The sequence below is a fragment of the Phyllobates terribilis genome, unplaced genomic scaffold (assembly GCF_046119375.1).
Source record: "Phyllobates terribilis strain yellow unplaced genomic scaffold, ASM4611937v1 Scaffold_2__4_contigs__length_985480577, whole genome shotgun sequence".
Lineage (NCBI taxonomy): Eukaryota > Metazoa > Chordata > Amphibia > Anura > Dendrobatidae > Phyllobates > Phyllobates terribilis.
The window spans coordinates 767,811,592-767,837,336 of record NW_027362762.1 but is presented as its reverse complement, the minus strand read 5'-3'; the positions used below and the strand labels follow the sequence as shown (position 1 = coordinate 767,837,336).

The 25,745-nt window shown below is 46.4% G+C and overlaps 1 protein-coding gene across 3 annotated transcripts in view; it reads left to right on the top strand.

Annotated features, from left to right (window-relative positions):
* The window catches only part of STS (steroid sulfatase), an 829,793-nt gene that overhangs the window by 506,436 nt on the left and 297,612 nt on the right, over nucleotides 1-25,745 (top strand). The window lies entirely within an intron of this gene.

Genomic DNA, 25,745 nt, shown 5'->3' with positions numbered 1-25,745 from the left:
TGTCGGGGCGAGGATGGGATAAAACATTGAATGATGTTGAGGTTGAAGATCCTACTTGGTGAGAACCCAGAGGCACTCAGCTGAGTAGGTCATGTGAGGAAGTGGAGGAGGAAGAAGATGAGGAGGTTACGTTGCATCCTACGGCGCACACACAAAGTGATGCAACCGCGACAAGCACTGCATCCTTAGCCACAACTGTCGCTGTGGCCAGCAGCGGTCGCGGGTCTGCAGCTCGCAAGTACAGCAAAGGTTGCCTAGCCTGGGCCTTTTTTGAGACCACAAAGGATGAGCCAACTCAAGTTATCTACAAACTTTGCGATAAAAAACTCAGCCGAGGGAAAAAGTGCAATAAATTGACTGCTACATGCATGAACCTTCACATGCGCAATCAACATGCGTTACTCTGGCAATCTCACTACGATAAAATGCGGACCTCATCAACCATCAGCCATATCTGCTGCTGCTTCTTCCTTCTCCTCTGTTACCTTGCCAAGTATTGTCACGCAGGACTCTAACCGTAGAAGCAACGGTTGTATACCCGCTCCAGTCACACTAAGTGAGAGCCCGTCAGCTGTAACGGAAGCATAAATGCCTGCTGTTTTTGACCGATCTCAGAAAATGAGCACACCACAACTTTATCGATCCATCATAATATCTCTCCTGCTTCTCACTCACAGTCCAGCAGATTGTCTGGTTCACTGTGACCTGCTGTGCTGGCTGCCCCCTCTCTGCACAGCAGCCAGCCCTCAGTCCCGTAGTTGTGGTCACGTAAAAAGTTAAGAGGTTGAACTCCACCATCTCCAATCTGTTGGCCACGGAATTGGTGGTGTCAAGCCCTAATTTTTTTAACTGTGAACACTCCTGTATGGCTGCTTTTTTATTGAGAAGGAAACTGGAGAACCGGGGGGAAACCCCCGCAAACACGGTGAGAACCTACAAACTACTTACAGATCTTGTCCTTGGTGGAATTTGAATCCAGGACTACAGCGATGCAAGTCTGCAGTTCTAACCACTGAGCCACCGTGCTGCTCTCTCTGTTCTCCTGGCTCTGATATCTAACATGCTGGAGAAACTTGCACCTACTGTCATTCAGTGTCTTCAGCTCTTTTGTGAGAAACTAATGTTTGGGCAGCCACTCAGTCTACCAAATAAAATTCCTGAGAAGGAAATTGTGGATGGCTTCGCTTCTGGTACTGGGTGCACTGCTAATACCATGGAGTTGTGCCATAATTTACTAGAAATATTCCAGGCTGGTTGGAGATGAGCTCATTCCCACAAAAAAGTACCAGCAGCAACTTTAGAGATGGTGGCCTTTATCATCATATAGGAGTTAGCTCGTTGTCTAGGAAACAGACCACTGCTGCTGTCTACCTTGTGAACATTGTGTTGAACATTGCAAGGTGTCATGGGTTTACTGTGACAGAGAAGAGACAGGAGACAGCAGCGTCTGATTCCTCCCACTCCTGCAGTCATTAGAAGCCTTTCACCTTTATAATAATTGGTGCAGGGGTTACTCTGCTCAGTTGTGCGCTCCTGGAAGCTTACTATGATTTAAGCTCTCAGCAGATTTGTCCCGTGCATCTCACCTACTGTGTAACCTCTATACCCCAACACATCATACTGTCGCCTACCGTGGAAACCATGAAAAGGAAGCTGAAGGCCCAATTCTTCTGACAAGCGTACAATCTGCAGCAACCCTCTATCCAGCATACCGTTGCACGACTAGCTGTACCCTGACCTACTGTATCCTCATCTATCCTTTGTAGATTGTTTGTGCACCCTCGCAGGCAGGGTCCTCTCTAGAGATGAGCGTTGTTCTACTCGAACTGTTCGCCAATCTCAAATTCGAGCTGTTTTGGGCGGTGTTCGAGCCGTTCGGCGAACACGAACGATTTGAGAAAAATACGGCTGTTCGAGGTTATGTTCGATAACTGTTCGTGCACCAAAATCATAACTGGATTTTTTCTCAGTAATGATAAAAATTAATGTTAATACGCAGTTTGAGTGTACAGCGGGGTGGGGGGAGGGGCAGGGGATGGATCTCTGCAGGAATAATGAAGAACTCCATTTTTTTTTCTCTTTCCCGCATTTACAGTGGGGAGGTGCAATCTGTCAGCCTATCAGCAGCGCACACACGGAGCGAAGTGCTTTTTTTCACACAAGCAAGGGCATGTGTCATTGGCAGTGTATGTCACATGTCCTTGCCCTATAAGACCCAGCCATTTTCCCTGTCGCCACCATTTTCTCACTGCTGCAGCTGCGTGTTAGACGGCACCGCTGTTGCTGTGTGCGCTATACCTTGTTAATTTCAAGCCAATTATCGCACAAATCTACAGATAGCTTGGGAGTAGGGAATAGTTGTGATTGCAGTCCTTTTAAGGACTAGGTTACAGCATTTCCTACGACTTTTATCAGGCAGGTCTGTGCTCTTAAATAGATTGTGGGAGTAAAGACTAATTGTAATTGCAGGTTACATCAGTTCCTATCAGTATTTGCCAGGCAGGTCTGTGCCAGTGCTGTGCAAGTTTTTTTCACAGCATTTGGCTGAATCTAGCAAAGCTAATCCTTTTTGGCCTATTGCAGAGTGTGTTAGTCAGTGGAGTAGCCTATCTGTGTTGCAAGATATACCACCTGTGTATAGAATACCAATTTTTTTACTGCACCTAGTGAAGTAAAATCTTTTGGGCATAGCATCATTCTATTAGTCCATCTATACTGACCTCCATCAGGTTGCAAATTGAATATAATTTTTTTCTGCATCTAGCTCTGAAAAAATATTTGGGCTTCTAGCAGTGTGTGGGACTTGTTCTATTAGTCCATCTATACTGACCTCCATCAGGTTGCAAACTGAATATAATTTTTTTCTGCATCTAGCTCTGAAAAAATATTTGGCCTTCTAGCAGTGTGTGGGACTTGTTCTATTAGTCCATCTATACTGACCTCCATCGCGTTGCAAATTCAAAATAATTTTTTGTCTGCATCTAGCTCTGAAAAAATATTTGGCCTTCTAGCAGTGTGTGGGACTTTCTCTATTAGTCCATCTATACTGACCTCCATCAGGCTGCAAATTAAAAATAATTTTTATCTGCATCTACCTCTGAAAAAATATTTGGGCTTCTAGCTGTGTGTGGGACTTGTTCTATTAGTCCATCTATACTGACCTCCATCAGGTTGCAAACTGAATATAATTTTTTTCTGCATCTAGCTCTGAAAAAATATTTGGCCTTCTAGCAGTGTGTGGGACTTTCTCTATTAGTCCATCTATACTGACCTCCATCAGGTTGCAAATTAAAAATAATTTATATCTGCATCTAGCTCTGAAAAAAGATTTGGCCTTCTTGCAGTGTGTGGGACTTTCTCTATTAGTCCATCTATACTGACCTCCATCAGGTTGCAAATTAAAAATAATTTTTTGTCTGCATCTAGCTCTGAAAAAATATTTGGCCTTCTAGCAGTGTGTGGGACTTTCTCTATTAGTCCATCTATACTGACCTCCATCAGGCTGCAAATTAAAAATAATTTTTATCTGCATCTACCTCTGAAAAAATATTTGGCCTTCTAGCAGTGTGAGGGACTTGTTCTATTAGTCCATCTATACTGACCTCCATCAGGTTGCAAATTGAATATTATTTTTTTTCTGCATCTACTTCTGAAAAAATGTTTGGGCTTCTAGCAGTGTGTGGGACTTGGTCTATTAGTCCATCTATACTGATCTCCATCAGGTTGCAAATTAAAAATAATTTTTATCTGCATCTAGCTCTGAAAAAATATTTGGCATTCTAGCAGTGTGTGGGACTTGTTCTATTAGTCCATCTATACTGACCTCCATCAGGTTGCAAATTGAATATCATTTTTTTCTGCATCTACTTCGGAAAAAATATTTGGTCTTCTAGCAGTGTGTGGGACTTGGTCTATTAGTCCATCTACACTGACCTCCATCAGGTTGCAAATTAAAAATAATTTTTATCTGCATCTAGCTCTGAAAAAGTATTTGGGCTTCTAGCAGTGTGTGGGACTTTGTCTATTAGTCCATCTATACTGACCTCCATCAGGTTGCAAATTGAATATCATTTTTTTCTGCATCTAGCTCTGAAAAAATATTTGGGCTTCTAGCAGTGTGTGGGACTTGTTCTATTAGTCCATCTATACTAACCTACACCAGGTTGCAAATTCAATATAATTTTATTCTGCATCTAGCTCTGAAAAAACATTTGGGCTTCTAGCAGTGTGTGGGACTTGTTCTATTAGTCCATCTATACTGACCTCCATCAGGTTGCAAATTGAATATCATTTTTTTCTGCATCTACTTCTGAAAAAATGTTTGGGCTTCTAGCAGTGTGTGGGACTTGGTCTATTAGTCCATCTATACTGATCTCCATCAGGTTGCAAATTAAAAATAATTTTTATCTGCATCTAGCTCTGAAAAAAATATTTGGGCTTCTAGCTGTGTGTGGGACTTGTTCTATTAGTCCATCTATACTGACCTCCATTAGGTTGCAAACTGAATATCATTTTTTTCTGCATCTACCTCAGAAAAAAAATTTGGCCTTCTAGCAGTGTGTGGGACTTGTTCTATTAGTCCATCTATACTGACCTCCATCAGGTTGCAAATTGAATATAATTTTTTTCTGCATCTACTTCTGAAAAAATATTTGGGCTTCTAGCAGTGTGTGGGACTTGGTCTATTAGTCCATCTACACTGACCTCCATCAGGTTGCAAATTAAAAATAATATTTATCTGGATCTAGCTCTGAAAAAATATTTGGGCTTCCAGCAGTGTGTGGGACTTGGTCTATTAGTCCATCTATACTGATCTCCATCAGGTTGCAAATTAAAAATAATTTTTATCTGCATCTAGCTCTGAAAAAATATTTGGCATTCTAGCAGTGTGTGGGACTTGTTCTATTAGTCCATCTATACTAACCTACACCAGGTTGCAAATTCAATATAATTTTATTCTGCATCTAGCTCTGAAAAATATTTGGGCTTCTAGCAGTGTGTGGGACTTGTTCTATTAGTCCATCTATACTGACCTCCATCAGGTTGCAAATTGAATATCATTTTTTTCTGCATCTACTTCTGAAAAAATGTTTGGGCTTCTAGCAGTGTGTGGGACTTGGTCTATTAGTCCATCTATACTGATCTCCATCAGGTTGCAAATTAAAAATAATTTTTATCTGCATCTAGCTCTGAAAAAATATTTGGGCTTCTAGCTGTGTGTGGGACTTGTTCTATTAGTCCATCTATACTGACCTCCATTAGGTTGCAAACTGAATATCATTTTTTTCTGCATCTACCTCAGAAAAAAAATTTGGCCTTCTAGCAGTGTGTGGGACTTGGTCTATTAGTCCATCTATACTGATCTCCATCAGGTTGCAAATTAAAAATAATTTTTATCTGCATCTAGCTCTGAAAAAGTATTTGGGCTTCTAGCAGTGTGTGGGACTTGGTCTATTAGTCCATCTATACTGACCTCCATCAGGTTGCAAATTGAATATCATTTTTTTCTGCATCTAGCTCTGAAAAAATATTTGGGCTTCTAGCAGTGTGTGGGACTTGTTCTATTAGTCCATCTATACTAACCTACACCAGGTTGCAAATTCAATATAATTGTATTCTGCATCTAGCTCTGAAAAAATATTTGGGCTTCTAGCAGTGTGTGGGACTTGTTCTATTAGTCGATCTATACTGACCTCCATCAGGTTGCAAATTGAATATCATTTTTTTCTGCATCTACTTCTGAAAAAATGTTTGGGCTTCTAGCAGTGTGTGGGACTTGGTCTATTTGTCCATCTATACTGATCTCCATCAGGTTGCAAATTAAAAATAATTTTTATCTGCATCTAGCTCTGAAAAAATATTTGGGCTTCTAGCTGTGTGTGGGACTTGTTCTATTAGTCCATCTATACTGACCTCCATTAGGTTGCAAACTGAATATCATTTTTTTCTGCATCTACCTCAGAAAAAAAATTTGGCCTTCTAGCAGTGTGTGGGACTTGTTCTATTAGTCCATCTATACTGACCTCCATCAGGTTGCAAATTGAATATAATTCTTTTCTGCATCTACTTCTGAAAAAATATTTGGGCTTCTAGCAGTGTGTGGGACTTGGTCTATTAGTCCATCTACACTGACCTCCATCAGGTTGCAAATTAAAAATAATTTTTATCTGCATCTAGCTCTGAAAAAATATTTGGGCTTCCAGCAGTGTGTGGGACTTGGTCTATTAGTCCATCTATACTGATCTCCATCAGGTTGCAAATTAAAAATAATTTTTATCTGCATCTAGCTCTGAAAAAGTATTTGGGCTTCTAGCAGTGTGTGGGACTTGGTCTATTAGTCCATCTATACTGACCTCCATCAGGTTGCAAATCGAATATCATTTTTTTCTGCATCTAGCTCTGAAAAAATATTTGGGCTTCTAGCAGTGAGTGGGACTTGTTCTATTAGTCCATCTATACTGACCTCCATCAGGCTGCAAATTGAATATAATTTTTTTCTGCATCTTGCTCTGAAAAAATATTTGGGCTTCTAGCAGTGTGTGGGACTGGGTCTATTAGTTCATCTATACTGACCTCCATCAGGTTGCAAATTAAAAATAATTTTTATCTGCATCTAGCTCTGGAAAAATAATTGGGCTTCTAGCAGTGTGTGGGACTCATTGTATTAGGCCATCTATACCAAGCTCCACCAGCTTTGAAATTAATAATAATTTTTAGCTGCATCTAGCCCTGAAAATAATTTTTCCCAATAGTGGTAGCAATAGAAATATGGGGCGCGCGCCTGGCTAACAAAAATATACGCTTCATAATACAAAACACCAGCCTAGCGCACTGCATTAATAAGATGGCATCATCGTCTCTCCCAGTGCTAGGCCTACTACGCAGGCTAGCATTCCTGTGCCTAAATCACAATGTATGGGTCCGCGCTAGTCACTATGCTGAGGGGTATAAAGCTGCTGCTAACGCTTTATAACAATTCAATTGGCAGATTTTCACAGAGCTCTTCCACAACGCCCACCCATCGGGCAACAGTTGCCCACCCTCCCTATGGGATCTAGTGGCGAATAGTTGATGTCATTAATCAGAGCGTCAGTTGCCCCGTCAACGTGGCAAGCATACGGTAAGGCATGGGAAGAGTGGACACGACTAGTAGCAGGCAGACGGGTTGACCAATGTGAACAAGCCAGATCACCAGTCACCATAGAATTTCTCCACCAGCTAATGATGAGGGGCATATCAGGAGCGTCAGCGCAGCGGTGTCTGACCGGAGTAGCATTTCACTTCCAACTACTGAATTGGGGAGATGTGACAAAGATTCATCATCAGACAATCCATAAAAGGGTGGAAAAGGGGTCAGCCAAGTCAGGAATGTAGACGTCCCGTGTCACTAAAACTGATTTCTCACATCATATCCTTAACACCATTAACATGACACTCACAATTTGAAGCAACACTAATGTCTACTGCATTTGTGATCACCTTCCTCGGGGCGCTATGTATAAGCGAATTAGTCCCTCAATCCAAAATTACCACCAGTGGAGGCTTATTACACCAGGACGTAGTCATAGCCAATAATGCAATACGTCTACGCATACACCAATCGAAAACGGTTCCAGCGGGCAGGGGTACTTGGGTACTTCTACAACCCACAAACGGTACACTGAGTCGGGTAACAATAGTAAAACCATATCTAACCATCAGATCACAAAGTAATTTCTTCCTATCACACATTGATGGAACGCCATTATCAAGATACCTGTTCCAAGCTATATTTAATAAATGCATAACATCGGCAGGGAACCACCCCAAAAATTACGGGACACACTCATTCCGCATAGGTGCGGCCACGGAAGCAGCAAGAGCAAGACTGTCAGAAACGGAAGTTCAGAGGATAGGGAGATGGCGATCCACGTGTTTGGTGAGATACATAAGACCGGACTTGTTATCCTAACGTGGTTTGTTTCTTTTACAGGTGACGCTAAGCCAACAGTGTGAGTGATAGGCCACTCGTATATATATTGGGCACAAAATGGCGAAAGTCCGCCCAGGCGGGAGGAAATTAGAGTTTCATAACACATATTTCAACTGGAGAGGTATTAGAGGCCTGCTATGGCCACAGGTACTAATGGAGGTAATCAAGGTAGGGAGAGAGGCAAGAGGTCTGGTCATCTTAGTTATACAGGCCGGGGGAAACAACCTAGGTCATCACAAGAGCGCATAACTAATGGCAATAATGAAACTAGACACTGAGCGCTTCAGAGAATTTTTCACAAAATTAGCTATAGTATGGTCAGAGATTGTGCCGATAGCGGTATGGCAAGGTGCGCGAGACATCACGGCCATCGAATGGAGAAGGCGGGTAATAAATATTCGGATGGCAAAATTTAGAAGAGACAGAGGCGATGTAGTGATATGACACCGACAACTGGAAGGAGATAAAGCAGGCCTCATACGGCCCGACGGTGTTCACTTAATAGATATTGGACTGGACATATTCCTGTCAGGACTCCAGGACGGAGTGGAACAAGCATTAAGAGTGATGGGTGGGGGTCAGAGTCCTGCATACGAGTACGCTGGATCCTCCGTGGCCTGGAAATAGAAAGGACATGTTGGAGAGTTACACTTGGCCAACTTGCCGGAGTGGGGACCCAGGGCATGCTGCAACAAGCTGAATTATTTTAGAAATAAAATGCCTTTCTAATGGAATGAGTATAAAGAGTTAATAAAGCTGTGACCGATCCTCACCCATCCAGTTGTAAGAGTTACATTATTGGGTTGTCCATGAAAGGGGGGCGGTAGGGGGGCTGAGCGTCTGGGTTTGGTTGGGGGTCCCCACAGTCTGCCTAGGCTAGATTCATTTAAAAATTCTTATTAGATACACAGGCGGTGCAGCTTGCTTCGCAGCTGGGCTACTACGCCCAAAGTATTGCCTTGGCTAGATGCAGTTAAAAATTCTACGCTGACTAGCAGACACTGAAGATTTGGAGCAGACCTCTGAGTAAACAGCTCTTCAGACTCAACCATCTGTGTTACCCCAAGCCATAGTGTATGTAGTTTCTTACAGTTAAAAGGGGGGGGGTGCGACCCAACCCAACTGGAATTGACGATGCCAACGTCACATAAGACACAGCAAGGGGACTCCCAAAATTGTGGCACAGACACCACTTAACCCTAGAACGCATACCTGTGGCCTTGCAGGCCCGCCCAGTTAATTGTTTTCTATTTTCTGCAAGATTACTTTAGTTAGAATTTTGAAACTCTAGGTATTCTTCATGTATATAGTTGTTTGTCATTTGAGTTTGAGTTATTCCATGTTATTTGCACACGGGCCTAAAGGGCCCCAGGTATGTGGAAGTGTAGATTTTTATGGTCATGCGTTCTAGGGTTAAGTGGCATCAATTGCCCCACTGTTGCTTAAAACGGTTGGTGAGGTGATTTTACCAAGTCCCCAAGCTTTTAGTCTGCCAAGGATGACACAGGGGTAGAAATGTCCTTGCGAATCCATGATTTGTTCATCTTTATGAACGTGAGTCTGTCTACATTCTCAGTGGACAGCCGCGTGCGCTTATCTGTCAGCACACCACCAGCAGCGCTGAACACACGTTCAGAGAGAACGCTGGCTGCATGGCATGACAAGATCTCCAAGGCGTGAGTGGCGAGCTCCGGCGATTATTCCAGATTGGAATACCAAAATGAGCAAGGGTCCAGTGACACAGTCATGGCTTTGATGTTCACTTGGAGATTCTCCTGTACCATCCTCTCTAGGCATTGACTATGTGTCAGACTTCTTGTCTCCTGTGGCCTTGCAAAGGATGGTCTAAAAAAGTGGTGAAACGATTCCACAAAATTGCTGTTACCAGCAGATACTGTGTTACTGTTACTGTTTGAGTGATGAAGACTCGACAGTCCCACCGTTGGCAAGTTAGAACTGTGAGATTCACTACATGCACCACTGGTGTTTTGTGGAAAAGCACATGTAAGATTCTGCAACAGCGTCTGCAGATACTCCTGCATTAGTCAATACCTTTTTATGGCAGGAATTATTTTGGCAAATATACTTTTGTACCGGGGATCTAAGAGTGTGGCAACCCAGTAGTCGGGATTACTTCGAATTCTGACAATCCGGGGGTCATGTTGCAGGTAGTGCAGCAAGAAGGCACTCATGTGTCTTGCGCATCCATAAGTACCAAGTCCTTGTTGTTTTGGTAGCGAGGTAAGAATCATGCTTCCTTCCTCTGCCCTCTCCCTCCAACCTCGCACAACAGAAATGTGATCAAGGTCTCCCTCATCTGATGAGTCTTCCATGCCCATCGCCAGTTCGTCGTCCACTTCTTCCTCGGCTCCTGCACCTTCCTCAACAGTTTGGCTGCTACCATGCGCCCTGGTTAATCCCTCTCCCCCACCCTCCCATGCCTGCCGCCTTGGTGCTGCCAACCGTCTGGACCTTGGAGATGTTATCCCTTCCGCATACGACTCCTCCTCTACTTCCTCCACCTCCTCTTGTCCCACCACCTGACTCTGAATTCTGTTTAATGTGTGCTCCAGCATGTAAATCACCGGAATAGTCATGCTGATAATGGCATCGTCGTCAGCACTAAACATCTTCGTCGCCATTATAAAACTGTGCAGAAGGGTGTGTGGCGCCCCTGAGGATTCAGTCGCCACAGAGTTACTGCATCTCACCCAGAGGTGTGGTATCTCACCCTCAGGTAAGGAAGGCGTATGGCTCGGGACCCTGACTCCTGCATCCAACACATACCCGCAGTGGGGGTAGGGCGAGATTGCTCCTAAGGGAGAGCACAGTCCCAGGTCCCTAGCTGGTTTGAGGGTCCTATGTAGTGGGTGCTTAGGGGAGCAGCTTAGGGGAGCACATGACAAGGAGAGTATAAATAGGAAGCCATCTTAGAAAAAGCAAGCCAGACAGAGGAGGAAAAGTGACAGGAGCAGAGACTAGGCATGAGCTCTGCTCCGGAGGCGGGCCTAGCCTGGGAGGCCCAGGACTGAAGGAGAGAAGAGAGGAGTGGGAGCTGGAAGGCTCCAGGAACCGAAGGGACCCTACGGCTACGGGCCGTGCAGAAGGCCACCCGTACTCCCGCTGCTACCAGGAGGTAGAGGGGTCAGGCCAGATAAGGGGAACCGGTCCCTCAACTAGCGGAGAAACAGCAAGGCTCAACTAGAAACCGGAGGCTGCTGCATTTCATGTACTGCAGGCCAAAGTCCACACCAGTCTCACTAAGAAGGTAGCCACATAGGACCCAGGGGACGGAACACACGTCACCTGCCAAGGCCCGAGGATACCGGATAGAAGTGTCACTGGGTGTGAGGTGCAGGGAGAAGGCCAGAGAAAGGACACACAGAAGGTGGTCCTGCTAAGTACTCCGGAGCTATCTGGGGGTGGACTGAGCCCCTCACTGAGTATGCACAGCACGACGGGGGAGATTGCTCTGGTACCTGTAATCTGGACTACAACAACTGTGAGTAATATCTTGAGACGGCATCACACGGATTCTGTGTTCATTACTGACTCCCTGCACTACAACCACCATCATCCACCCACACTGCCCTGAAGCTACACTCTTCCTGTGGTGAGTAATAATACCGTTGCTGCAAAACCACCAGCTTCAGAGGACTGTTCCGCAGCGACGGCCCCTTTGGCCGCACTCCACAGGTGGCGTAGTCAGACATTATAAAATCCATATATACAAATTACCCTTGGATTGACCGCCCTGGGTCACGGACTGGGTCACCGCCACAGTGACTACAACCCCCAGCGTCTACCGGCCCGGCTCAGGGTACCCCATGGCCCAGGGGGCGCGTCAACTTCATAGGTCCCTGATCTGAGACCACTCCTGCAGCGTGATTTGCCCCACCTCTGGATCTCGTTGGCCCAGGCTATACGTCAGAACGTATTGCACCAGGGCTTGTCGGTGCTGCCACAGTCGCTGCAACATGTGCAGAGTTGAATTCCACCGTGTCGGCACATCGCATTTCAGCCGGTGAACTGGCAGGCCCAACGACTTCTGTAGAGATGTAAGTCGTTGAACTGCGGGATGCGAACGGCGGAAGAGAGCACACAGCGACCGTGCCCTCTGCATAAGGCCATCTAGTCCGGGATAGTGGGCTAAAAATTGCTGGACAACCAGGTTCAACACGTGAGCCATACAAGGCACGTGTGTTACATTGCCCCGGCGAAGTGCCGCACCCAGGTTTGCAGCATTGTCGCACATGGCCTTCCCTGGTTGCAGGTCCAGTGGAGACAACCTTTCATGAAACTGGGTCTCCAGAGCTGACCACAAGTCCTCAGCTGTGTGACTCACATTTCCCAGACATTTCAAATTAAACACTGATGCCGTTGAGCCCTGCTGCCAGCATAGTAAGGAGGTGTGCAGGATTCCTTCTGCGCAGTTAGAAAGCAGGTGGCATTACCAGACAGGCTTTGGGTGCAGGTGGAGGACCGAGAGGAGGTTGAGGAGGCAGAAGCAGTGGAGGAACTTCGAGATAAAGAGGATTGACGCACAACTCGTGGGGACGGTAAGACTTGGACAGCAGCCCCTTGTCCTGCTGTCACCATAGTTACCCAGTGCCCAGTCAGCGACATGTAGCGCCCCTGTCCATGCCTTCTCGTCCAAGTGTCTGTGGTGAAGTGCACCCTGTCACACACAGAGTTTCTCAAAGAAGCGGTGATGTTGTGTGCGACATGCTAGTGGAGCGCAGGCACACCTTTCTTTGAGAAGTAGTGCCGACTGGGCATCTGGTACTGGGGCACTGTGACGGACATAAGGTCTTGAAAATCCTCTGTGTCCTCCAGGTGGAAAGGCAGCATTTCTGTAGCCAACAGCTTGCAGATGGTGAAATTCAACCTCTTAGCTTTCTCATGGCTAGGAGGAAATGGTCTTTTACTTTTCCACATCTGAGGGACCGAGGGCTGGCTTTTGTGCTTAGACGGTGTTGAGTAGGGTGTCCCCGGCAAACTGCCAGTCTGTGAGGAAGATGCAGGCGGACATGTTAGGTTGCCTTGATCCAAAGGTGGTGCTCTCGATGTCGGAGAGCGCTCAACACTAGCAGGTGTTTCCACTTCCCAATGAACTGACGACCTGCCAATCACACTGGCTGTTGCGGGTAAAGAGGTGGCAGGTCTGCGTCCAAAAACATGTGTGACTGCTGTCCCCCCAGTCACAGAGGATGAAGAGGCTGCGGATGCACAAGATGGGGCAGATGGTGGTTGGCCCAGCCGGCTAGGCCGCATTGCAGCACAGTGAGCTTCCCACTGCAACTTATGCTTCATATCCATGTGACGGTACATGCATGAAGTACTCAAACTATGGATTTTTTGGCCTCTACTTAGCTTTTGCTGACAAATATTAGAGATAACACAAGTTGGGTCATCCTTATCGATCTGAATAAATGCCCAGGCTATGCAAGGCTTAGAGCCCATGTGACCTGAAGAACCACTACGACTTGAGGTCAGAGGCAGAGTTGTGGTTGAGGATGCAGTTGTTGACGTGCTTCCAGTACTCCGTCTCTGTTCAGGAAGGCGCAACCTAACCTCGTAGTCAATAGCATCTGTGATGCCCCGCTGCGCTTGGTATCACAGATCCTAGAAGAGTGCATTGATGGAATCCTCCACAAGAGGCCCCCATAAACATTCACACATCTCCACCTTCCACCTCAGACCAGCAGAGGGAGCCCGTTAGGGATATAAATAGGGAAGGTGGAGCTAGGCAGTTCAGTTCCTGTGAAGAGTTCCTGCAGTAGAGAAGCCTAAGAGAGGTCAGTCTGCAGTGGAGCTCAGTCTAGTCTAGAGAACGCAGTTAATAGTTCAGCAGTGGAGCACGAGGCTCCTGCTTGCTAGATTCAGGGAGCCCAGATAGAGCTTAAGGTGTGCCGGTGCCGTAAGATCAGTGAAGCGCGGCAAGCTGCCGTTAGTGTGTATAGCCTAGTGAGGGCCCAAGTAGGCCGAAGGCGAGTGGCGAGTTAGTACATAAGGGGCAGAGGAGCTTAACCAGCTCACCCCGAAGCATTTACCGGACACAGGATCCGAGCTTACCGGTATCTCTATGACCCAGTAAGGCATAACCGGAATCCCTGGAGAACTACAAGTCCCAGGATCGCTAAGGTGCTGATATGTAACAGAGCCAGGAGACGCTTAGGCCCCGCATACTGGGAGCGTGAACTCCAAGAGAAGGCCCTACCACAAGGTCAGCCAGCGCAGGACAGAGACAAAGTTAGGCCTAGCTCTAGGCAGGTCAGAAACTTACTACGCAGAGGCAAGAAACAGGAGGCCCTACACCCGCTCATTGGGGAGGATCCTGATATGCACCCTTCACCCTACAGTGCTCCGGGATGTGCCTGAATTTCCACCAGTAAAAGGTACTGAAGTGACTACCGTGTCCGTTCCCGTTCTTGCTCTGACCCAGCTGGGTCTCGCCTGTCCTGCATTCCCCCTGCATACGCTGCCCTGAGACCTAGGTCCACCTGTGGGGAGCTATACCATCGAGCTGCCTTATCACCGGCCTCAGTGGACTGCTGCAGCGCTGGTGCTTGTCACCAGATACCACAGGTGGCATCATGAACTCTTATAAAATTAACAATTATCCACCCTTTTAAAGAGAGACCCCAGGGTACGGGGCCAGGGAGCCGACCACCGCGACATCCCCAAGGCCAGGCAAATGCCCGGGTACCGAGTCATCCCCATCCCCAGGGCTAGTCACATCCTCCTCCACCTCCTCTGCTGACCTCATCGACTGGCTGACTGTGGGTTGACAGTAAGTGGGATCTCCAACCTCGTCATCATCACCCTGTGTGTTATCACACCCGTCGTCCTCAGAGCCAACCTCTTCCTGCCCTGACCGAAAAGTCAAGTTGTCGCTCCAATCAGGTATTTGAGTCTCATCATCGTCTTCATCATTGTCTCCACCAACAGGAGTTACAGTTTGGGAACAAGGGTCTACATTATGCTCAGAACCTTCTTCATCTGGTCCTGGATCCGACTTATAAAGATTCTGGGCATCAGATCAGATTATTTCCTCATCTGGATTAACAGAAGCTCTGGAGCAGACCTCCGTTTCCCAAGCTATAGTATGAGTAAACAGCTGTGCAGACTCAACCATCTGTGCTACCCCATACTCAGACGGGCAGCTGGAGACTTGGGAGCTGTGAGGAAGCAAGTGCGATTGGGGTGACACCTCTGAGGACTGGAGTATTTGTGATGTTGAAATTGAGGTGATGGAGAGCCCACTTGAAGGAGCACTTGATATCCGTTGAAGCACCTGCTGTTTTTGTGCCTCATTTAGAATTTGTAGCGATGGGCGTGTCCGTAAGAATGGGATCGTATCACATTGTCCACGAAAAGAAGTCGACATCTTAGTTTGGCTGGAAGATGGTCTTTCTTCTGCACATGTTACTCCCCCCCCACCGTGGGGGGCCTCGACCCACCGGCGGACAGACACCAGTATTGGGATAGGGGGGCTGGCCGTCAGGGTCCACCGTGGCTCTGGCACAAACCCGGCGACACAGAGGTGGCACGGGCAGGAACGGACTGGCCGTGTCGGCTTCTCACTTTTTGGATTTTAGAAGGGCATGACATGCCTATATCTGTGTCTCCCCCTCCTTTTACTCCTCCACCTCTTTTCTTTTCGCATGACTATATGTACTTGTCACTTTTCCATGTGTTAGTTGTGTCTTCTGAGCAGTTTGTCAGCTTTTGGACACCTTTGAAGGTGTTTTCTATGTATTTCTATGTGTTTTTGTTTGCCTGCCATTGGTTTTAACGGTGTTCGAAGGTGTTCGACGAACAGTTCGACGAACAGTTTGGCGAACACACGGGTGTTCGACGAACCGAACCGAACTCGAACACTACGGGGGTGGCTCAACACTAGTCCTCTCTCCTCTTGTACCAGGCGGTCAGTCACCGACGGTGACCCATTTTCACATCTAAAGCGCCACAAAATAAATGTAATAATAATAATTATAGTACTTGTACTCTAGGTCAATTGATTGCACTTTCCAGGTGTCTACCCCTAATTTGATGTGTTTTGAAAGCTTTTGGGCCCGTTTTAAGGTGTTGTATATGCATTTTTTTTTGCCCCCCACAGAATCCTATGGCATTCGGTAATGTTCGGCAAATATTCAATGAATTAATCGGTGAATGTTTCAGATTCGACGATCGTAATCTGAACCGAATATTGAAACATTCACTCATACCTCGTTAGCATTGACCGAACGGGGGTATATACATATTTCACGCTTTCGGACGTGTATATACAGTACCATACGCTCACTGTTAGTTTCCCAATAACCGAACTATAAGTGGTCACAGCCTGCGGACTCCTTCGTTAATCGTCAGCCAATCGTGTAATTGTCTGGACGATAGGGGGCAGCAAAGAACTGTTCAAATTAAAGATCACAGCTGGTGGTTCTGCATGACCTTCCCGGGCTGCGATCCTTGAAACATTAATATAAGAAATGCTATATTTTGTAATGTTGAAAGCACAAATTTCCTGATGATATTTGTATTTTTGTCTTTTAAAATGTATACTGTATGTGATACATCTCTATGTAATTTTTTAATGTTTTGACCAATGAAACCATAAAGTAGAACAAAAAATGTGTAACATAACCAATTGAATTTGTTTACTCTCAACTCTCTTGCTGTTCTAAAAACTATAAAAAATAGCTTTCAGCTCTGGTGTATTGCAATAATGGAAAACTGCTCAATGCCCATGGCTCAGGGAGCAGCCATGGCCTGATTTCTCAATAGGTGTCAATAATACGGATCTAAGGAAGGCTTCCTGTAGCTCTGCTGCCTGATTTATGAAATTATTGTCTATCTTATGGATGCAGATTTTGCGTGTACAGTGGGAAAAATAAGTATTTGATACACTGCCAATATTGAAAGCTTTCCCACCTACAAAGAATGGGGAGGTCAGTATTTTTTATCATAGGTACACTTCAACTGTGAGAGACAGATTCTAAAAAAACAATCCAGAAGATCACATTGTATGATTTTTACATAATTAATTAGTATTTTATTGCATGAAATAAATATTTGATACAATAGAAAAACAGAACTTAATACTTGGTACAGAAACCTTTGTTTGCAATTACAGAAGTCAGACGTTTCTTGTAATTCTTGACCAGGTTTGCACACAGTGTAGCAGGGATTTTGGCCCTTAGCTCCATACAGATCTTTTCCAGATCTTTCAGGTTTTGGGGCTGTTACTGGGCAACATTGAGTTTCAGCTCCGTCCAAAGATTTTCTATTGGGTTCAGGTCTGGAGACTGGCTAGGCCACTTCAGGACCTTGAAATTCTTCTTTCGGAGCCACTAGTTAGTTGCTATGTGTTTCGGGTCATTATCATGCTGAAGACCCAGCCACAACCCATGTTCAATGCTCTTACTGAGGGAAGGAGGTTGTTGGACAAAATCTCCCGATACATGTTCCTATCCATCCTCTCCAATATGGTGCAGTTTTTCTGTCCCTTTTGCAGAAAAGCACCCCAAAATATGATGTTTCCCCCTTCATGGTTAGAACGGTGTTTTTGGGGTTGTACTAATACGTCTTCCTCCAAACACAGCGAGTGGAGTTGATACCAAAAAGGTCTATTTTGGTGCCATCTCACCACATGACCTTCTCCTATGCCTCCCCGGCTCATTTAGATGGTCATTGGGGAATTTCAAATGGGCCTGGATATATGCTGGTGTGAGCAGGGGGACTTTGTGTACCCAAAAGGATTTTAATCCATGACGGCGTAGTGTGTTACTAATGGTAATGTTTGAGACTGTGGTCCCAGCTCTCTTTAGGCCATTGACCAGGTCCACCAGTGTAGTTCTGAGCTATTTCTTGACCTTTCTCATTATCTTCCTTACCCCATGAGGCGAGATCTTTCATAGAGCTCCAGACTGAGGAAGATTGACAGCTATCTTGTATTTCTTCCATTTTCTAATAATTGTGCCTACAGTTATTACCTTTTCAACAAACCTCTTGCCTATTGTCCTATAGCCCATCCCAGTCTTGTGCAGGTCTACAATGTTGTCCCTGGTCCCTGGTGTCCTTATACAGCTCTTTCATCTTAACCATGGTGGAGAGGTTGGAGTGTCATTGATTGTGTAGACAGGTGTCTTTTATACAAGTAATGAGTAGTGTTGAGCGAGCACTAAAATGATCGGGTGCTCAAAGCTCGGGCCGAACTCACCGTGATACTCGGGTGCTCGACCCAAGCAACGAGCCCAATGTTAGTCTATGGGAGACCCGAGCATTTTTGCGGCGACACCCCCGGCAGTCTGTAGAAAGCCTAAAAAGTGCCCAAAACGATAGTGACAGTGCTCAAATGACATGGGGACAGCATAGGGATCGCACCAGGAAGCATTTCTGACCCCCAGGTCACTGCTGTCAACAACGTGGTCAGAGGTATTAAAACACTTTTATGGGCTCACAATAAAACGTTCAAAAACTAAACTAAAACTGCTTTCCTGTGAAATATGTTAAGGAACATCCTTTCCAGGGTAAAGACTTGTGTATAAGGACAAATAAATAACCAAAAACAAAAATACTCCTCCACACCTTGGGCTATGTTCACGAGTAGCATTTTTTATGCATTTTTGCACTTTTGTATTGCTTTCAACTGTGACAAATGCATTCACCGGGAAATGTCATTTTAACATTTTACTACATTATCTGGCCATGTGCTGTGTGACACATGCATACAGTGCTAAAAAGACATGGGAACAGCATGGGGAAGACCCCTGGAAGGATCTCTGACACCCAGGTCATTGCCTAAAAGTGTGCCCATCAGAGGTGATCCTTGCCGCATCAGAAGATGCAGACATGCAACTATCCCCGTGCAAGTCCTTATCCCAGGGCAGTGTTCAATTGTACCTCCCCTACTCCTTGCAATGCAAGCCCAAGTATGCAGCCTGCCACCCACCCCCCCCAGGCGGCAATACCATACTGCTTGCTTGCTTGCACTAGAAATTGGGCCTTTTAGGCATGTGGAGGCGGAATCCGGCAACCACGTCATGGCTGCGTCGGCGGCCTGGTATCCATACTCAGTCCCCAGCTGCCCAGCAGCTGGTTGTCCACGCTTGGTCCCCAGCCACCAGGGGGACGGCTGGGTGTCCATACTCGGTCCCCAGCTGCCCCGTGGCCGGGTGCCCACACACGGTCCTCAGCCACCTGGGGGCAGCCGGGTGTCCATAAACGGTCCCCAGCCGCCCCTATTTGAAGGACAGCCTAACCAGAAACATTTGGACAAGTGAATGTGGCCAGGGATGGTCCATCTGACTGACGCCTTCACACTGGGTTAATATTGTGGAAGCCGGGACACAGTTGGACACTGGGATGCAACACGTACTACAGACATAGAGGATTGCGGGTCCTGGGTTAATCAGGCTTCAACACAAAATTCAGAAGGTAGACAGCAGCAGTGGTCGGTCTCCTACACAACAAGTAAATTATTCATGATCATGAGGCCATCCATCTCCTTAGCTTTCTGTTCCTTGGAATGCAAGGGCATGTATGTAGTAGCAGCTAGGCCTGAGGTGGTCAGCGTTTTGGCGCATATCCTTCCTCCTCCGAGAATTGCTGGATGTTTTCCTGCTACTATCCCAGTTCTATGACTCCCGTTAAAACAAAGCTGCAGGTGATGAATGATGGATGAGGTGGTTGCAAAGGAGAAAGAGCAGGAGGAACAGGGACCATTCACATCAATATCAGGCCAGTCAACCACACATGTCTTGTAGGATATGTTTCTGTACCAAAAGGAGAGGTAAGGCTACACAGTTATAGGGCATACAGTGAGTGCAATGACTACCAAAAATTTTGAGGCACTCCAATGCCCCTTGGAAGTGACAAGGAGGTCAGAGGGCCTTAACTAAACCATTTTTTCCATTTACAGAAACTGGGTCCCCTGTACACTGTTGGCCTAAGCAGTGAATGGAAGGCTTTCCAAAAATTGCGAGGAACTGCAATGCCCCTTGAAACAGATGTGGATTACAGCGTACTAAAAACCTTCTACCCATTATTGGGGAGTGGGTCTCCCTCAGTGTTCGCCTATGCATTGAAAAGCAAAAGCTGACTAAAATTAGAAGGAAATGCAATGCCCGTTGGAAGAGTCGTGGAGGTTAGAGGTGATTAAAAACATCATTTCAATGCCCCTTGGAAGAGCTGTGGAGTTCAGAGGGGTTTAACAAGATGGTTTTAATGCTCCTTGGAAGAGACATGGAGGTCAGAGTGGTTTAACAAGATGGTTTTAATGCTCCTTGGATGAGACGTGGAGGTTAGAGTGGTTTAACAAGATGGTTTTAATGCCCCTTGGAAGAGACGTGGAGGTCACAGTAGCTTAACAAGATGGTTTTAATGCCCCTTGGAAGAGACGTGGAGTTCAGAGTGGTTTAACAAGACGGTTTTTATGCCCCTTGGAAGAGACGTGGAGTTCAGAGTGGTTTAGCAAGATGGTTTTAATGCCCCTTGGAAGAGACGTGGAGTTCAGAGTGGTTTAACAAGACGGTATTAATGCCCCTTGGAAGAGTGGTGGAGGTCGCAGTGGAATAATAAGACAATATCAATGCCCCGTGGAAGAGACGTGGAGGTCACAGTAGCTTAACAAGACGATTTTAATGCCCCTTACAAGAGCCATGCAGTACAGCATATTAAAAACATTATTTCCATTATTGGGGAGTGGGTCTCCCATAGTCTTTGCCTATGCCTTCCAAGCAAAAGCTGCCAAAAATTAGGACGGAGTAACTTGCAATGCCCCGTACAAGAGCCATGCAGTACAGCATTTTAAAAACATTATTCCCATTATTGGGGAGTGGGTCTCCCATAGTCTTTGCCTATGCCTTCCAAGCAAAAGCTGCTAAAAACTAAGACGGAGGAACTTGCAATGCTGGCAACACGGACCACGGTCACCCTGGTGGTATAATGGTGGTGGAGGCTGAGGATAAGGAGAAGAGCAAAAAACAGCCAAAATGAGGAAGCGTATACCCATGTGTGTGTGTGAAGTGGTGCATGGGAATACACCTCCCAAAATAACACAGTGGATTTGACTTCATGTTACTCTGCTGTCATTTGGTGGTGATCAGAAATCTGGCCCAATCCAGCCCTTGTTCATTTTGATAATGGTCAGCTTGTCAGCATTGTCAGATGACAGGCGAGTGCGCTTATCAGTTATAATTCCCCCAGCAGCACTAAAAACACGCTCCGATAACACGCTAGCGGCAGGGCAGGCTAGGACTAGTGTTGAGCCACCCCCGTAGTGTTCGAGTTCGGTTCGGTTCGTCGAACACCCGTGTGTTCGCCGAACTGTTCATCGAACTGTTCGTCGAACACCTTCGAACACCGTTAAAACCAATGGCAGGCAAACAAAAACACATAGAAACACATAGAAAACACCTTCAAAGGTGTCCAAAAGCTGACAAACTGCTCAGAAGACACAACTAACACATGGAAAAGTGACAAGTACATATAGTCATGCGAAAAGAAAAGAGGTGGAGGAGTAAAAGGAGGGGGAGAAACAGATATAGGCATGTCATGCCCTTCTAAAATCCAAAAAGTGAGAAGCCGACACGTTCAGTCCGCTCCTGCCCGTGCCACCTCCGTGTCACCGGGTTTGTGCCAGAGCCGCGGTGAACCCTGACGGCCAGCCCCCCTCTCCCAATACTGGTGCCTGTCCGTTGGTGGGTCGAGCGAGCCCCCCCTGTGGTGGAGGCAGCTCTAAGCTTTTTAATTTAAATGGTCTCTCTAATTTGAATGAATACACTTTAAATCCATTTACAAGGATCTATTGGAGGGCAAGTCTCATGCCAGCAGCCGCGTAATTCCAGCTCCAGCAGCGTCCACTAAAGCTGCTGCAGTTAAAAAGCTTTTATAAGGATCGAGCTCGGCTGTCCACCGCAAGGCATCCTACTGCCGGTCCCAGCCCCTATGCCTTGGGGTGCCTCCTGATGCTCTTCACTGAGTATCCCGTGGTCCCGAAGCATTTCCTTTGAAAAAATTAAGTGTCCAAACTACAGGTGGTGCAGCTTGCTTAACAGCCGGGATAATCCGCTGACTAGCAGACACTGCTACTAGGCACAAAGTATTTCCTGGGCTAGATGCAGTTAAAAATTTGTAATTAGATGCTCTCGTTGGATGCTGAGAAAGCATTCCATAGAGTCTCCTGGCACGCCATATATGATTCTCTTAAAAAGCTTGGGGTAGGGGTCTAGGGGACCCTTTTATAGCCAAAATCACGGCCCTGTATAACAATACGTCACCTAGGCTGAAGATAAATGGAACTGTAGCACCCTGAGGGCTCGGTTGCTACAGAGGTATTGCACCTCACCCAGATGTGTGATATCTCACTCTCAGGTAAGGATGGAGTGTGGATCAGGACCCGACACCTGCATGCATTACACCACATTGCCGTGGGGCAGGGTGACCAATATGCCTCTGAGATGGGCACGACAGTCCCTGTCCCTGGCTGGAGTGGGGGGAGGGAACACTGAGGAAGGGGAACCCTGTAGTGCAGGAGCAGGGAGGAAGCAGTTCCTGGGTGCATTGAGAAGGGAGTATAAAAGGTGGGCACCATCTTAGTTCAGTGCAGAGAAGTCTGAGCAGAAGTGGCAGGGAGCAGGGGCTCTGCATGAGCTCTGCTCCGGAAGCGGGCCTAGTAACAGAGGCCCAGGCCTGGAAGAGGGAGAAGGAAGGAAGAGGAGCGGAGAAGGCTCCAGGAACGAGGAATGAAGGGATCCCAGGGGTGCGGACGGGCGAATCGCCACCGCACGCCCGAATCCACCTGCGTGGAGGGGTCAGGCCAAAGGGGGAGACCGGTCCCCGAAACTAGTGGAGGCAGGAATTGACCCTCAGCTAGAAACCGGAGGCTGTGACATTTTATGTGGCGCAGCCCCTCGCTACACCCGCTAGGAAGGCACCACATAGGGTCAGGGAAACTGGCGCCAAATTTACCAAGAGGAGGCCCGAGGCAGCCGGACAGAAGGGTTGGTAAGAAAGGCCAGACAAAGGACACACAAAGGGAGTCCTGTGAAGCGCTCCAAAGTTATCTGGGAGTTGTCTGAGCCCCTCACCTGGTGAGCACAGTACGACGTGGGCATCCGTTACCTGCAGACGTGGTCTGGATAATAAGAACTGTGAGTAAAGGCCCTGGACTGCATCACTGACTCCGTGTCGTAACTGCTGATGCCCTGCACCATCACCCCCATCCTCCGCATACACTGCCCTGAGGCTATACTCCTCCCGTGGGGAGTTATGCTACGCTCTGCTGCACCCACAACACCAGCCTCAGCGGTCTGCCCTGCAGCGGCGGTTCACTCTGACCGCAATCCACAGGTGGCGTAGTCGGACATTTAAACATCAAAACCACATAAATAGTTCCGCCACTGGTTTGACCACCCTGAGCCACGGAACCGGGTCGCCGCCACGAAGACTACAACCACCAGCATCCACCAAAAAGGGTCCGGCTCCGGGTGTCCCAAGGCCCAGGGGGTGCATCAGAACATTTTCATCACCTTTCACAATCACCAATGGGACAAGGCAGGGATGTCCTCTGTCCCCTCTCTTATACATCCTAGTGACGGAGCACCTGCTCTCATCAATTCGCCATAACCCCAATATTAGGTGGATTGAGGTGGGAGGCACCGAGTACAAGTGCTCTCTATTTGCTGATGATGTCCTAGTATATATCACTCAATCACATATATCCATCCATGCTGTTATGGCTGAAATAGATCACTTTGTTACATGGTCAAATTTTAAAATGAATGCAGCGAAGTCTGAGGCCCTCGATGTCTCCCTCCCCAAATCCATATAGGATTCCATCCAGTCAAACTTTCCCTTTGCCTGGCCCTCACAGGGTATCAAATACTTAGGAATTCCTATTCATAGAGACCTCTCCCATCTATGTTATCTTAATTTTGGGCCCTTTATTGAACAACTCCATACAGACCACGGTTGGCAAGTTAGAACTGTAAGATTCACTACGTGAACCACTGGTGTTTTGTGGAAAAGCACATGTACACTGTGTTCCAAATTATTATGCAAAAAGTGTTTAGGAGTGATAAGGGAAGAATTTGTTTGTTTGTCAGTTAAACTCATTGATGGTGATGTGTGTCAGGGCTCTTTATATCACTGTAAGCAATTGCAGACACCTGTGCTAATTAGTTTGGCAGGTGTGTCCAATGAAAGGCAAGACTACTTAAGAAGGCTGTCTCACATTATTAAGCAGCCTACATTTTCTGCCAAAATGGGAAAGAAAAAGGATGTGTCGGCTGCTGAGAAGCAACAAATTGTGGAGTGTTTAGGTCAAGGCATGACTACAATCAACATTGTGAGATGATCAGGATGAAGTGTCTTGGCAATCAAGAAGTATGTAGCTGATTCACAGTACACACGTGTGCGTGCTGATAAGGGCAAATGGAGGACTCTTTCCTACAGGCAATTACGTCAGGTTGAAAGAGCAGATGCAAAAAAGCCTTGTCATAGCAGCAGACAAGTTTTTGAAGCTGCTGGTGCCTCCAACGTCCCCCAAACAACAAGATGCAGGGTCCTTCAGAGGTTTACAGCTGTGCATACGCCATCCTGTCGACCTCCTCTATCCACTTCACACAAGCAGAAATGTCTCCAGTGGGCCAAACATTACATGAAGACTGATTTCAAAACTGTTTTGTTCACGGATGAGTGCCGTGCAGCGCTCGATGGTCCAGATGGATGGAGTGGAGGATGGCTGGTTGATGGACACCCCACGCAAACACGGCTACAGCGCCAACAAGGAGGAGGTGGAGTAATGTTTTGGGCTGGAATCATGGGGAGAGAGATTGTCGGCCCCTTTAGGATCCCTGAAGGCGCTAAAGATGAACTCCATAATGTATGTGGATTTTCTCAAACAGCACTTCCTGCCATGGTTCAAGAAGAAAAACCGTGTATTTCACAGCAAGATCATTTTTTTGCATGATAATGCACCATCTCATGCTGCACATAAAACATCTGCATCTCTGGCTGATATGGGCATAAAAGGGGACAAACTTATGGTGTGACCCCCATGCTCCCCTGACCTCTACCCCATTCAGAACCTCTGGAGCATCATCAAAAGGAGTGTCTATGATGGCGGGAGGCAGTTCACATCTAAGCAACAGCTCTGGGAGGGTATTCTGTCCTCATGCAAAACAATTGAAGCAGAAACCATCCAAAACCTGACAAATTCAATGGACAAGAGAGTTCAGAAGCTCCTTTCGAACAAGGGGTCCTATGTGAAAATGTAACATCACCTAGAATAAAGTTTTGAGTTGAAAACTGTTTGATTTCAGTTTCTAATAACCTGCTAATGCATATAATTTCAAAAATGACCATTTTTTTGGTCTTTATTAAAATGAAAAGGTTGATCGAAAAGTTTGGGGGATCTAAGAGTGTGGCAACCCAGTAGTCATGATTACTTCGAATTCTGACAATATGAGGGTCATATTGCAGGTAGTGCAGCAAGAAGGCACTTATGTGTCTTGCGCGTCTCGGAGCCCCAAAATTATTTTCCGGGCTAGATGCAGCTAAAAATTATTATTAATTTTAAATCTGGTGGAGCTTAGTATAGATGGCCTAATAGGATCAGTGCTGCACACTGCTACAAAGCCCAAATTATTTTCCAGTCAAGATACAGATAAACATGATTAGTAATTTTAAATCTGGTGGAGCTTATTATAGATGGCCTAATAGAATCAGTGCTGCACACTGCTACAAAGCCCAAATTATTTTCCAGCCA